General features: G+C 46.6%; 1 protein-coding gene across 1 annotated transcript in view; it reads left to right on the top strand.

The window, feature by feature from the left end:
• The first annotated feature begins 5,541 nt into the window (after positions 1–5,541).
• Positions 5,542–12,963, top strand: part of CYSTM1 (cysteine rich transmembrane module containing 1) — a 45,253-nt gene continuing 37,831 nt past the window's right edge. Inside the window, exon 1 of the mRNA XM_058541861.1 lies at positions 5,542–5,624. The gene's annotated coding sequence lies outside the window, so the exon portion shown is untranslated. The remainder of the gene's footprint in view (positions 5,625–12,963) is intronic.

Here is a 12,963-nt window from a genome sequence, read left to right on the forward strand (position 1 = left end):
CTGGATTTTTGGTTTCATGAGTCCATAAATTCTCTCTCCCTTGTTCTTAAATGATTTGAATGATTTGAATAGCATTTTAGTCACTTGTAGTGGAGACACTCCTTACTAGCAAATGGGAATATGAAACTATAGATCGGAAAAAGAGGCACAAAACTGTGAGACCCATTGCTCAGGTAAAAATCAAAACGTTGAACCATGACCAGAAGCAGACTGATGACTTGGCCTCTTTCTCCTTGACATGAACTCAAATTCCATTAGAATCAGGTAGAGTAGTGAGCTAGGACAGAGTAGAAGCAGCATGCTTTTTTTTCCCCCTCATTTCTTTACTACCATTTCTTTACTTACATGAAAAAGAATCTGGTCATTCTTTTCTGGTTTTTGTGCGTGTGCTGACCACACTCACTGGCTTTCCTTTCACATGTGTTCATTTGTCTGCTTCCATCAGGGGAAGACATTGAAACAAGCCAGAGGCCATGTCTTAGTGGACCTGGCCTCTCCAGTGCTTTCACACTCTCTGCACTTGACTTAGGGGAATTCCATAATGTTTGCCATCAAGCCCGTGAGCTCCAAAAAGAGGTTCTTCAACTTGCACAGCATCTAGAGACGTTCATTCAACAGGGTTACTGAGCGCCTCTGTGTGCCAGGCTCCCACTTCCACACACGTTGAGCAAGTGGGGCAGGCCTTCTCTTTTTCAGGAGGTGTTGTTTCTAGTCCTTGGTCAGCCCTTCTTCACCCTTTGGGCTGCACCTTTGCCGTGGTCCTACTTTCCCTTCTGACCAGCCTGAATTCTGCTGCCAAATGATTCTTGACAAAATACCGCTTCCCACTCCCATTTCCCACTGCAAAGAGCTTCAGTGGTTCCCTATAGTTTTCATATTGAATCTATACTCTTCTTCTCAGCTCTTAATAAAACTAATACTACTAATAAAAGCTAACAGTTTGGAGTACTTACTCTGTCCCGGGCACCAGGCGTAGGTGTCAAATGCATCATCTCAGCTAATCCTCAAAATGACACTATAAAGTAGACATCAATGTTATCCTTATTTTTTTTCCAGATGAGGAAACTAATGCACAGAGAGGTTAAGTAACTTGCTCAGGGTCACATGGCCAATAAGAGATGGAGTCCAAATGCAACCCTGTCACTCCAGCTCCAGACCCCATGTTGCTACCAGAAGATTCTGCCGTCTTAAAAGCTCTTCCACAATTTGCTCTTCTCTACCTTATTTCTCACAACTCTCCAATTTCCACAGTCCACTTAGGCTGGCCTTACAGCTGTGCCCACCATTCTCTAATTTTATTGTGTTTGCTCATTTGTTTAAATCATTCATTCATTCATTCACTCATTCAGCATTTACTGAGCCCCTGCCCCAGGTGTGCATGTCATCTGGATGACATGACCAAGAATGCTCTCTTCTCTCACCACTTCTCCAAATCCTGCCTTTCAGGGCTCTGCTCCAGATCCTTCCTTTCATGCATCCTACTTGAGCCAATGCAAATGGCATGGCCTTCCTTTCCATGAATGCTGAGGGCATAGAAGGGCATGCCATAGTTTAGCATTCAATATCACAGGGGCCTTGCGTGGTCTCATCCCGTCTCTCTTTCCTATCAGAAGTCAGATGCCTGGAGGACCAAGACAGGGAACATGCTTCTTTCATATCTCGCACAGCATAGAGAGCACATTAGGAATCCAAAAGCCATTCTTTCACCCAATTGATGAGTAAACAAACGGGGTCCAATGAACATATGGTTTTTAAAATGGCCCTTTGAAAAATTATGAATCTGGATTCTTCCTTTGACCTAGAATTCACCTAAAGTTTATGATAGTCTTGTGAAGTAGGTATTATCCCCCTTTTACATTATTTATATTAATACCCCATTTTATTTATCCCCCTCAAGACTGAGGCTCAAAGAAGGGGGGTAACTTGCCCAAGGTCACAAAATGGATAAAGCTCAGAGCACAGACTCCCAAACACTGCATCGTGCTGCCTCTACAATCCTTGGATGGTTCTCCTGAATACACAAATGTTGAAAACCCATTGCAGCTTCTGTAGCTAATGGACTTTCACAGAGAATATGCTTTGTCAGGGCCTTCTACACAGACATTTTTCTTTATTTCCAGGAATGGAAACTCACTGCTGTTGTGAAGAAGCTTAGTGAGACTCCAGCAACTTCTACATCTGCTGCTTAGTCCTGGGATTTAAGGTCAAATCCTAGAAAAGAGCCATGTGGGATGCACTCCCTGGCCATGTCTCTGGTTCTTGAGTGCTGCCAGCAACATGCCCTGGGTTTGTACTCACGTAACAGCACTCCTTCCACATGGTGGAGGGGGGGTGGGTTTGGGAGAATGTTCTATTTTTCCTTTGATGGTTACACCCTCTCACGCCCAACCAATTCAGTAAAAGAGTAGTGGCCAGGGACCTTAGTGAAAACATGTCTTATCATCTCCTCTCCCCCAGCACAGCCCCCATATGTCCCAGCTGCAATATCCAGCTGTCACGAGAGGCTTCCCTCCCTTCCAAGGCAGTTATCCCTGCCTTGCACCCCCATCCTCACCTTGCCCTGCCCAGATTAGCACCTCAGAGGCTTGTCTTTACCCCTAAGGGCCTAGAAAACCTTCCAGTCAAAAAGCCTTACAGTCAGAGCATAGCTATGGATGACCCGTCTCTGCTCTTCCCTCTGCATCAGTGTTCTGTAAAGGGTGGCTCTTGCCCCCTGATGGTCCAAGGATGGTTTTGGGGTGTGCGTGAATGACTTCCACTCCTCAGAGGCTAACAGGCAATGCTGTGCTCCCCTGCCAACCTCTGAAGAACAGGGCCTACTGCCTGGTCCCAAGGAGAAGGAGACATCAGCCTGAACCAGATTCTCCCCACCTGTTCCTCCTTCCCCACAGTCCTGACTTCAGTAACCCTTCCCTTAATGCTGTTAGCACCCCTTCCTGGGCCTCTCTTTACCTCATCCTCTCTTTCAGCAACCCTTCCCCAAACACTGCTGCTTCTCCTTTCTCTCTGAAGCCTTCTCCCTTCTCTCTGCTCCCAGCACTTTTCCCCTCTACTATATCCCATAAACCTCATTCTGGGCCAACTCTTCCCCGGCCCCTCCCTGACCTCCAGTTGAAGTTGCCCTCCTCAGATCTGCCAAACACCCCAGGTCTGGCTGCCCTTCCCTGCTCCCACCATCTTCCTGCCCCCCAATCTCTGCCGCTTGGGACCTGAGCTCATGTTTTCACTTGCTTCTTTATGGTTCAACTCTTTCTGTTTGGAGCCATGATTCTTCTCTACCTTTCACAACTGTCTTTTTTCTCATTTATATGCTAGTTTCTTTAAAAAATAGGTGTATAAAAGTAAAAAAGTATCACTTAAATAAAACTATGAAATAAATAATAAACAGTTCAGGTGGTACTTGGATATGAGACACACTACCCATAAACTCCTGATTTTCAAGGATCATTGCCAGGCACCAGAAGGTGCTCAGTAGAAGCTGATTATAAAATAACTTTTGGTCTAAAATCCCATAGTTTGAGAGGGAAGGACAACATACATATATACAACCTCGATAGCAGTCAGGAAGTAGGAGAGTAAAACTTAAATGAAACTCAGTCAACAAGAAGTGAAGGGATGAGAGAAGCAGTGGCTCTCAAACTGGGACCTCCATGGGGTGTTATATTTTCATTTTGAAGCTGATGGTCTTTGTCCAGAGACTGGAAAGTCACAGAGGTGTAGGCATATGAGTATAGCAAGCGAGGGGAGGCATTTGAAGAGAAAATCAATTTCCAAAATGAAAAACAAAAAACTTTGCAAGTAGGACTTGTAGGTGTGAACGAAACTGGGATCCCTCTCCCTGGTCTAACAGGTGAATCTAGCAAGCAAGGTGCATAGGCTTCAAGTCAGTACAATAAAAATCCATGCTGTACTGTGAAGCAGCCATGCAGGCCATCCTAAGCCTGTATTAGAATGACCTTGCAACCCCTTGTCTCATGACTAAAGACGCCAGCAAGATGAATCAGCAACAGGAAGCCATAATGGGCACCTCACTCTCACATTTCCCAACTACATTTCTTAGAGATTGAGGGAAAAAGTGACAACCCTGGCCCTTGCCTCCCTCCACACATAGATAACACCAACATTCCAAGCCTTGTTTGACGAATAACCAAAAAATTCTTATCTTTGAAGCATCTGACTATTAGATATGTAAGCCCTTTCCTGCACGTACACTGCATTATTAAACGTATGTAAGCTGCATTAGACCTGTACACCTGGAAGCAGTTCCTCAGAATACTCTGTTGGACTGTTCCCGGGATTTGAATTCCTCACTTTGATTATTGAATAAACTCCTTTGTCGACGCAAAATAACAAATAACCATTCTATAGATAAGAGAGAGGTGAGTTTTACCAGAGCCAGAGTGAGGATTATAACCCGGGAAAGCCTTTTCCAGAAAGGAAGAAAGCGTTCCAGAGAAGCATTGTTTTCAGCAGTCTTATACCTTTTGAGAACAAAGAACATATATTCAACATAGCCAGGATACATAGTCATCAAAGTTTCAAAGAGGTATTCAGTTGCAAATTAGGTCAACATCACCCTTATATGGGGGGTGGTGGGGGGAAGGGACTAATACTGGCATTACCAATAGGGCCGAGGAGGGAAAGTACGCATTCTTAAGAGTGCACTCTTTAATAGTTAAAGCAGATGTACAATGTATGTTTGATAGGCCATTAAGTCAGGCTTCTTTAGTTGAAGACAAGTCAGTTTTTGAACCTGAATAATTACCCCATACACCTCAATATGTGAAAATCTGTCACCTTTAATTAACCTTTACCCAGACTGTTTCAGTCGACACAGGCTTGTCCTAGGCTTTGCTCTGGGAGTGTTTCAGTGATTTCCTTCTGTTGGATGGAAAAAGGAGGAGGCCTTCAGAAGAGGTCCGGGCCTAGGTTCCAGTCCCTCTCCTCCCCTCTCCTGAATGAATGAAGTCTTAATACATTTCTCCAGCGAAAGCTGCACTACTTGCTGTGAGGTTTATTAGGAAAAGTTGCCAGAGAGCAATCCAGTTATCGGCCTCAGCCCCAGGCCTCTCAGGTACAGCTCGGGGACCGCCAACCTAGCTGGGTCTAGACGGAGAAGACGCGAGGAGGAGCAGCCCACAGCGAACTCGGCGAGCCGCGCTCTGAAGAGGGTACCTCGGGGACACAAGCCCTGCCTTCCAGGCACTGGCACTAGCAGCGAAGGGGTATCTTTTAAGTCTCGGAGAACTGATCCAACCTAAGCGGAGTGCCTGTTGGAGTCTCAGGTATCCACTCCGGACTAAGAAGCCCGAGGACGGAGACCAGAACCAGACCTCCCGCCCCGCGGCGCCGACCGGCGGGGAGCGCTCCAGGCGGCGCCCAGAGGCCGCGGCTGGGGCGGGACTCGCGCTGTGACACCGCCCTTCGCCTCGCCCCGCCCCGTGCGCGTTGCCAGGGTGATCAGGTGACTCGGAGCTCGGGGCGCTCCGGGCAGTGGTGACGTTAGGCGCGCCGCGGCTCCTCACTGGCTCCGAGGTTGGTGCGGCGGAGTGTCTTGTGCGGTCTCGTCTGGTCGCATCAGGTCCGGATCGAACCACTGCCCGACCCGTTCGCGGAGAGGAGAGGTGGGGCGCGGCGGACCCGGGCCCGGTCAAGCTGGCCCCAGGGAGGGGGTCAGGCGGGAGCAGGGCCCTTCTGGGCTTGTGCGCGCCCGCGAACTCCCCAGAGGGCGCCTGGGAGAGCAGCGGGCACCGGGGCGGGATGGGCCGGCTCCGGCGGGGGTGCGCAGCCCCAGGGGAGGGGCCGGGAGCCGGAGGAGCGGCTGCAGCCGGCCGGATGCCCACCCTGCCGCACCGCGGCTACTCCTCCAGCTCCCGGTCGCCGCGCTGCTGGCGGAGGTTGGGGAGGATCCCCGCCGCCCGCTCGCCCGGCTTCTGGGCGGTGGACTAACGGGCCCCGCGTGTGAGCGGCTCTCGCCTTGAGAGGAGTCGGCGGGCTCGGAGCGGGGCTTGCCACACCCTGTCTTGGGGGACGTCTGCGGGAGGCTTCTGCATCTCTTCGCCCTGGGCTGCGGTTTCTGGGCCGCTGCCGGGGACCTCCTCCGTGCTCTGAGCAGGGCCTGCTGGGGGCAGGACGCCGCTCGGGAGCCCCGCGGGTGGCAGCAGGAGCCGGGGGTGTCCAGAGAAGGTGTTGCGGGGGAAGGAATGCTGACTGTTGAGAGCGGTGGAGTAGGACCTGGATAGACCTGTTGGGGGAGGTGAAATCTGAGCGGAGTCCTGAGGGGTGGGGACTGACCTCCCGGCGGCAGTGGCAGTTAGAAGGGTAGAGGGAGGGAGAGGGGACCTCCGGGGAAGCAGACCACGAGCCTTGCGCTGGGGGTAAAGGAAAGATGATTCGGTAACTGACTGGACCGAGTGCTAGGGCTGTGTGTTTTGGGAAAAAAAAAGTTTGGAGAATTAGGTTAGGGCCGGTTAGGTAAAAACTCTTGAGTGCCCAGGTAAGGGTTTGTGTGCTGTGGGGAGCCACTGAAGCGTCGGCTGGACTGGGGTAGGGGGAACGCTGGGACCGGGAGACCGTGAGGAGGCTGTTGTGACAGCCTGGGAAAGAGGTGACAACGCCTAGAACTCTGGTCTGATGGGATTCTGCGAACCCTGCTTATGAAATATAGCAGGGGTGGGGGACACAGGCAGCCAGGCGGTACACCTCAGCCGTTGTTAGCAAATTAAAAAAAAATTCCTTCTTATGACAGACAAGAAGCACCTAACTGCAGCTCATTTTCTTGTCTCATTTGGCCGGATTTAATGACTACCTGAGAACTTTGTCCCCCTCAATATGCACGCGTTGTTTTGTCCACAGCACTTGCCCTGCAGAACTTTCAGAGTGTCTTACAAACACCTCTTATCCCCAGGTTAAAACCCAAACCCCAAGTGACTGGGAGGAGATTTAATGGGGGGAAGTTTTTAGAGGATAATCAGTGCCCAAAACATGAATATGGGGCGTTGGGGAAGCCAAAAAGAGTCCCATGCTGTTTGTTACTCTTAGAACAAAGAGTGCCCCTTTCCTACCTGCTGTGGTGCTGTGGGCGTCTCAGCTTAAGACTGATTAGGTGTTAATTGGGCATTTTGTCTTAATTTCCTGAGAAATACAGGAAGAAGATATTTTAATTATTGAAGAGGAATGATTTGGTGATTTACAGTTTTTCCCAGCTCTGAAATTTACTGATTCTGTGACCAAACAAAACAAAACAACACAGCTGTCCATTTTATTTTGAATCTTAGCAACTTCTATTTTCTGGGAGGAAGTGAAAAGGCTGAACCTTCCTACGAATTTGTTTTATATTGGTTTGACTCCAGAAAACAGAACTGGACCTCCAGGGATCCTGTACAGTAAAAGGCAGTTTAGGGAATTGCTGAGAACTTGGGAAGGTGACCGAAGCTAGTGTGCACATAAACAAAGAAACCAGCACAGCACTCAAGGGAGGGCAAATCCAGAGTGGTGGCACCTGGGGAGAGCCAACTTCCAGTCAGATCAGTGGCATCATTCTCTCTGTAAAAGAAGTCTTAAGAAAGGTCACTTGAGCAATGTGTGTTTACCATACACTACTTACCCAAAGAGGTTTTCCTCTGGTACCTGTTCAGTGGTAGGGCTTGTTATAGTGATTTTTAAGGGGCTTTGCAGGAGCCCCATAATATTAAGAATCGCGGGAAATTAGATTTCTTGGCCACGTTTAAAAAATAATTGTTAACCATTTACTAAATCTCTTTGGAAATATTTGAACCAGCCAAACTAATCATGCTTCCTTTGGAAGAAACTACCCCCCCCCCCCAACATTATAACTGTGTGCTGTCTGGGCGGTTAAGTAGGCCAAGAGTTTTGGGAAATTTTCCGCATTCATTCACCCCTGCCGCCCCCACATGTTTTCCCATTGCTGGAGAATTTAAGACTCTATTATCAGGAAAAAATGTTAGTGTTACACAAGCTATGGTAAACACTGGGGCTGGCTGTTCAGAATGCCCTCAAGGGGAACTGGGCACCGGTGAGAGGCAGGGCAGACGTATGTGCCGGAGACTGGCCACCGAACATTCTAGGCCTGCGCTGTTGTCAACCAAGGCTCAGGGCAGGGCCTTCCTTTCTTGGCACAGAAACATTCCTCGACCTTGAAACAGGATAGTGGTCAGTACCCTCTTCACAGAGAATTAATGAGAGAATTAATTCTCACAAGGAGAATTAATGAGAGGCTTATATGAAACTTGAGCTCCTCCAAAGCAGAATATTTTAATTCTTGGATGAATGGTATATTTTGACATGTAGTGAAGTAAAAAAGAGATAGACATTCTAAATTTTTGCAAAAGCCTCTTTCAAACTCTAAGGTGTTCTTTTTTTTTTTAATGGAGTATTTGGGCTTGGTTACCAATAAGCCTGTAATCAAGATCTGGAGGCCTGAGGGTAAGTGCATGTTTGTATTTCATATGTAAATCAGTTCAGATTGTTCCTCACTCTCTCTCTCTGGCTCTTTTTGAGTGCCTGGAGTAAACCAGTAACCTGGCAGGCTGTGGGGATTTGACCTAACATCCTTTCAACCCTAAAGGAGTTAGTTATTAAGCTCATCAGAGACAGAAGTGGGTAATAATGCTCACTAAATTGAATAAGTGAAACAGCCATCTTTTAAAAGTCCCCCCTCCTGTGTCAGTCCGCCAGGCTTGCTACTCAGTCGAATAGAGATTCAAGAGGGACTCTACAGAGCTACATCCGTCTCTTAGACTTCTGACATTTGTTGGCTAGGCTTAGTTTCACATGAAGGAAACTCTGCAGGAGAGGCTTCCTGTTTTTTTCAGGCTGAGCTGAGCGCTGTGTTCCAGGCCTCCAGGCTCCCCAGGCTTGGCCAAGGCTACTAATTGGCTTGGCTATAAAATGGGAGTCAGCAATTAAAAAACAGCAGTATAGAAGCGAAGACCTTGGACATGAGTTGACCCTCTAGCCAAAAAGGTTCACACCACTTTGGGCACTATATACAAAGGGCTCTTCAAAAGGAGGTGGGCTTGGAATGACTTCTTTCGTAGTTCTTAGGAGACATATGTGGAATATTAGTACTGATGAAGCCCTCAAAACCAGGGCTAGGAAATTGGATGGGCCCTCACTTCTAAAGCAGGGGAGACAAATGGTTTGAATCCAGTCTCTGTGGGCAGCAAGCCTGTGGTATGACTTTGCCAAAAACAAGGGATGATTTATATTTTTTTCTGAACCCTTTCAATTAAATGGTCTAAGGGAGTGTTGGTAGTCATGGTGGGAGGAGAGTTTCATCTACCTGAATTCCCTCACCGGAGAGTATGGCCTTATTCACAGGTCTCTATCATTAGTCCTCTGATGATTTATGCTAAAGAATCATTAGTCCCAAGAGAATTGGCCCAGAAACTACATCATAACTGAAAACCATCTGACCCTTGTGATCAGTGTGCAAAGAAAGGTAGGGATGGGGAACAATTGAACTACAAAGATATTTTGGGAGAGAAAGATCTGGAAAGTGGTGCCAGACTTCTGCCACATTAAATTTCTAATGCAGCCCTCAGTACTTGACCAGTCAGCTTTCTGTATCAGGACCACGGGCAGGATCATTTAGGGAGAATATGTGCAAAGAGCGGGACTTTTGTAGGAATGTGCCTATCTCATGAGTCCTTATCATTAAGCCTAATACTTACTGCTTTCCTACTGCCACCAGCTTCCCTGAGACCCCAGACTCTGCCCTCCCCACTCCTTCCCCTCCCCCACCCTTTCCTCCCCGGCAACACCTCTCTGAGGCCAATATGATTCTTTTATCTCCGATCCAGTTTCTGCACCCTCCTGGCTCTGCTGACTGCTGAACTAAATCTTGGTGATCTTTGATGTCTGGTGGTGGCATAGAAACTCCAGTGAGGGGTAATCACATTCCAAAGGAAGGGGCTTGGAAGTGGATGCTTTACCTGGTGTTTCTGACACTTCATTTGTGTTCCACCTGCTTGATTTTTGTGTTATCTTTATGCCATCTGTACTGTTAATTAACTAACATTTTTCTTTAAATTGACCCATTTTTTAAAGTCTAAAGTTTATTTAAAAGGGAAACCATATCATTGCCTTAAATTGAAAACTACTATCACCTTTCATAGTAGTAGGTAAATATAAAAAGGCATATCTATTAAAATTAAGTTGTTTGTGTTCCCCGAATCATGCCACATACCCCACTTGGAAAATACTGCCTTCAACCAAAGATATGACTCACTAATAGTGAATTTTTTCGGGTGGTAGGGATGGTTTGCGGTAGGCAGGCCTACAGAGAGGGCCTCTTAAATCCCGTCTTCTGAAACTCCGTGTGGCTCTGTGGTACCAGGAAGAGAGCAGAGTGAAGAATCTAGGAACTAAAAAGAAATAAGTGCAGTCATTGTGAAACCACTGGTATTTTGACATGAAGTTTGCCAAAAGGAGGTCTGAGTGGTGGTGAGCCTGTGTACTATATTAAATTCTAGGCCCTTTGCCAGGGGTGTGACTTCGTTGATGCTGTGTTATATTGTTCTTTCTGTACAAGTGTGCTCTTGGAAAACTCAGGTTTTTGTTCAGAGTAGATGCAGTTTTTTTTTTTTATTCTCAGTACCGCATAGGCTTTGAGCCGGTTATCTTCCACATATATATATGTAGTAGCTCGTTGGGGATATTACTAAGGAAAAAAAATCTGAAGTTATCATCTAGCATCTATTTTTTCTAACCTTTGTTGTCCATAATGCCTGTTTCTTTAAAAATCCCATGAAAATGAAGAGAAGAAAGGAGGGGAGAGGGAGCTGCTCTGGGGTCGTATGGTCTCTTAGGGTGCCGTACCTGGTAGGCGTGAGTGGTACTTGCTGCTGTGAAGTGAAATTCACTCTTGTCCATTAAGAGCTGCCCCACAGTGCTGACTGAGCTGCTGTTCCCTCAGAGGGTCAGGAGAGCACGCTTTAATGGTGGCGTAAAGCCGTGGCCTGTTTGGTATCTGTCAGGAACCAGGAGTGCTTAGTTAGATTGCCAGCACATTAAGCTGTTAGAGACCTCTTTCTAAGCCATCAAGATTTCAACTTTCCCACAAAGCCTGATCTAATGGTCTGGGAGGGGCAGGCAGAGCCAGCCTTTCAGGGGCTGTGCTGGTGGGGGTCCTGGCCTGGGAAGCGCCCTTGTCAGGTTTGTTGGGAGGGATGGATCTGTCCCTTTCTAGTGTGTCCTCTCAACTTGGCAGGGGGCAGACTTCGTCCGTTTTCTCTCTCTCCATGCTCTAACCTATCCTTTCACTTTCCCAACTTACTTTCTGTGTTAACAGCTTTCTTCCCTTTTCCTTTCCCTTCTGTGAACTGCTGCTTTCTCTTTCTACCCTCTCTCTTGCTGGGCCTCATTTTCTCTTCATTGTTACTTTAAGGGCTGCCACTTTGAAGTTCCAGAGTTACAATGCTGTCCTGTATGTCCCAGTGACTAGATGTAATTCAGAGGTCCCCAGCCTTTTTTTCTGAGGAGGAGCCAACCTTCACTTCCCCACTGCCTTCCAGATAGCAGCGTTGAGGAGCACTGATCAGAGTTCCTGAGCTAAGTGGTTGGATGAGGCTGGAGGTGCCCTGGTGACTGGGTGTCCCAGCAGTGTGGGGAGGAGGTTGTGATCAGGATTTGCTGGCATTGTCTGGAGCTATCTCCACCCTTGGGGAGTCCTTCCAGAAGCTGAAGGCAGAAGGGAGTCCTGCATCCAGGCAGTCCTCTGGTTTCTGCAGAGGACCAACATGACTAATAAAGGCTGGAGAAGGGGACCTTGGTGAGGTTGGCCTGGAACCCATCGAACTGTTTGCAACTGTGGATCCTGCTCTTGAGCTTGGTTTTTCCAGATGGCGACTGGAACAAAAGGTGATCTCAGTGGTAGTTGGATGGCTGTTGGAAGCATCTAGAAGCATGGCTTTCCTGCTCTATGAGTTAAGAAATGGATTATTTAATCCTAAAAGCCATGTGGCAGACTTTACCCGAAGATGATCAGCAGGAGTTTTAACTTTCATTGTTAAATATGTGTAGAAAAGTGTATATAACAAAAAAGTACAGTTTAATGAATAATTATATTCATTAATATAACTGTAATCTATTGAGGTCCAGAAATGGAACTTTATTTTTAAACCCAAATGGGATAGTAGAATGCGCTGTGTTGCAATTTGTTTTTTTCACTGTGTTGGTGCTTTTCTGTATCAGCACATGTAATTCTACCCCATTCTTCTTAAGGGTCAAATAGCAGTTCCATGGTTTGGAAATTCTGTGGTTTATTTAACCGTTCCCATACTGATGGGCCTTTGGGATGTTATATATCATATATATGTGTGTGTGTGTGTATATATATTTTATACATATATATAATATATATGTTATATAGCTATTCTAAACCAATACTACAGTAGGTATCCATGTGTGTGGTATAAAATTGTGTGGTATAAAATTGTTTTTTGGCATACTGGCACTAGTATACATCTGTAGGATAAATTCCTAAAGGTAGAATTGCTGGTTCAAAGAATAGGGTGTTTTTATTTATTTATTTGAGGTTTCACTTAAAAATGTGTCTTTTTGAAGAATTCTTAAGAAAAAAGGATAGACCCTCTGTAAAAAGAAAGGATGTTTCCTCTAAACATTTGGGAGGAATGGAATACCAATGCCTGGGCAGCTAAGGGTAGGCTATTTTAGTTGATGATAAATATTTTCAGGTAGCAATGATTTTTTTAAGGGCTGTTTAATAAATGTTATAGATCTTGTATCTTATAGAGCAACGGGTGGATCCAGCCAGAAGTTCTTTATAGAAAGCTTTATAGAAAGCTTTCTATATTAAAAAGATTTTAGTAGATGATATGTTATTCTCTGATGAAGGGGGCTTCTCTGAATTCCCTCAAAGTCTCCAAGGCTGGAAGAATGCGAAAATGTACACACCAAGTTTAATGTGGAAGAAGGCGA

This window comes from Diceros bicornis, chromosome 1 (genome assembly GCF_020826845.1).
Source record: "Diceros bicornis minor isolate mBicDic1 chromosome 1, mDicBic1.mat.cur, whole genome shotgun sequence".
Lineage (NCBI taxonomy): Eukaryota > Metazoa > Chordata > Mammalia > Perissodactyla > Rhinocerotidae > Diceros > Diceros bicornis.